The following is a 2,540-nucleotide window of genomic DNA, read 5'->3' on the forward strand; positions in this document are numbered from 1 at the left end:
ACCTGTGCTGGCAAAATGAGTCGCAATGAGCAAATTTTCAAAAATTAGTTATTGTTATTTTCAAAATCCCTATTAAAAAACCTTCAAAATGATGTATGATTTGTTGAAATCAGAGAACAAATGACTTAAAGTTTTCTGAAGGTTCCAAAACAAAACCACCCTAATTTGGCACATACACCTCATCAAAACCAAATATCTACAGGAAAATATATATTCAACTTTTTTTTCAATATTTTGAAGTAGGCTACTGTAATTCTGTTTAGATGTGTATATCGGGATTGCATGCTGAGGCGTCTGTGTGCGCGCGCTTCGGATCTGTCAGTCAGCACGAGTAAGATCGATTTGTTTACATCAGCATGAGTTTGAAAATCACACTTCATTGGTTCAGACTCTTGCCAATCAAAATTCGCTATGGATATTCACAAAGTTGGAACGCTGTGCTTTAAAATGATACCAAACTTGTGCTGAGGGAAAGCGCGAGTGGTGAAGCGAGCAGAGGAAAAACAGCATTTTTCATGGACAAAGGAAAGGTACTCCTCTCAGAAAACATACAAATAAAGATACTTTTAGATGTTTAATTGCTATTTGAAGCTTTGGGATCGTTTGACGAGGGCGTAGTGAACTCATTTCTGTGAAAACCTCAAATTTGACCAAAATTGACATTTTTGACTCGTTTTGCTTGTAGCTAATAATTAGCCCGTGCACATTCCGACTCATTTTGTCAGCACAGGTCACATTTACAGTGCATTTCATCTAGTCTGATAAAAGACCTTCTGAAAACTAAAGTAGACTTTATACACCTTATACTTTAATGTAATTGTATATTTTTGGTTAATGTATTTTTTTTACATAGCTGTATTAGTCATTTCTTACTCCTTAGAAACCTAATCCTTTAATGTTATTGAGGAGGAATATGGTTTAAGGTGAGCGAGGGCTGATCCTCTGCAGTCTACAGTGAAACAGTACAACTGAGGCATCCATTAGCATACTGTGAGTCCTGTGGAATTTAACTAATTGAGTTGTAGTGGTGAGCTGGTCCTCGGGAGAGATTACCGTTTTGAATAAATTACCACAATTCCTCTGAAACCTGCAATGTAATTATTCTGTACCTGGCAGGCTAACCAGGAGAATTTCCAACACATTTTAGGGTTTTTCACAACCCTTGTGTCTACTGACATTTCCTCATGACATTTACCCACTTGCCTGTAAACTTGCTCAGCAGGAGGACCTTCTGCACCAGTCAGTTGGATGTCACCAGTGTCAGTTGGATGAAGGTGATTGGCACTGCTGTCAGCTCCATTTGGAGCACAGAGCTGGCCTTGATGAGCGTGTGAGTGGGACGGTTCACGTACTCTGACTTCTTTCACACCCGTGGGTGTCACACCTGCGTACCCAACTCGAGAGTGAAACATTACTGATTGCGGACTTTTTTTCTCCCTGATGTACAGAGCGACTGTCACCTCGGTGACATGAGAATGAATCCTCTCTATCTGTCCTGTAATCAAACTCTTTGAGCTCCTGCTGCTGTTCTTGATTTTGTAATTGGGTGATTTGATTGCAATTGTTATACTTTTGATTAAAAATTTTAAAAAGAGTTTGCCCCCACATTGTTTGTGCTATATGGACATAACTGATACCTCAAATCATGTGGCTCAATGAGAAGAGGTGTATTATTACAGTACTTTTCTAATCGATTCTCCTTCGTTTTTCATCTGCCAAACAATAAAAAAGATGAAGCACTCTGAGCACCTTAGCAACTGCATTGCAACAATTCCTAACACTGAAATGTAATTTTTTTATAATGAATTTTATACTATTGGACTTTTTGCATGTTTTAATTCTTTTTGAGCACTGATCTGTGCTCAATAATTGTGAATATAATGGAATGTTGATATTTTTTTACTCAATGCTCAATGTAATATTCCAGCTCACTGTTGCAGTTTGGAGATGACAGATCCTCTACCCAGAACCCCTCCGTAGGCAAAGCTTGTTCTGGATGGGTGATTTCACAGTCTTTGACCAGTTCCCATGGCAACATCTCAAGTGAAAACATTGAAAAAAATGTAACTTTTTTGATTCTCTGTGGATCCATGTCCTACCTCTCTTTGATCTGCTGTCACGCTGATATACCGATACAGTGTATCATAAAAAAAATGACCCTGACAAAGAAAACCATAGTTTATATTTACGGCTTTGATATAAATCTGGACGTCCTTCATTGAGAGAAAGATTGCAGTCTCTCAAGATCCAGATTTTATATTTTTAGAAGCCCAATTTTTTTATTGTGCAAAAGTAAACAAAAATGGCCACAGTATGGGCTGAATAGGAATATTCACAATTTTTCTTTGACCTGTACATGCTGGCATTTACCTTTTCTTCCATCAAGGGACAGATACATTTGCAAAAAAAATATAAAAATTATATATATATATATATATATATATATATATATATATATATATATATATATATATATATATATATATATATATATATATATATATATATATATATATGAAGAGCATTGAAGAGCGTTTTAT

The 2,540-nt window shown here is 36.3% G+C and overlaps 1 long non-coding RNA gene across 1 annotated transcript; it reads left to right on the forward strand.

Annotated features, from left to right (window-relative positions):
- The first annotated feature begins 258 nt into the window (after positions 1 to 258).
- Positions 259 to 1,745, forward strand: LOC125243935. Its single transcript, XR_007179186.1, has 2 exons — positions 259 to 530; positions 1,220 to 1,745. It is a non-coding gene; the product is annotated as an uncharacterized LOC125243935 (long non-coding RNA).
- Positions 1,746 to 2,540: the final 795 nt, after the last annotated feature.

Source organism: Megalobrama amblycephala, linkage group LG13, assembly GCF_018812025.1.
Source record: "Megalobrama amblycephala isolate DHTTF-2021 linkage group LG13, ASM1881202v1, whole genome shotgun sequence".
Classification (NCBI taxonomy): domain Eukaryota; kingdom Metazoa; phylum Chordata; class Actinopteri; order Cypriniformes; family Xenocyprididae; genus Megalobrama; species Megalobrama amblycephala.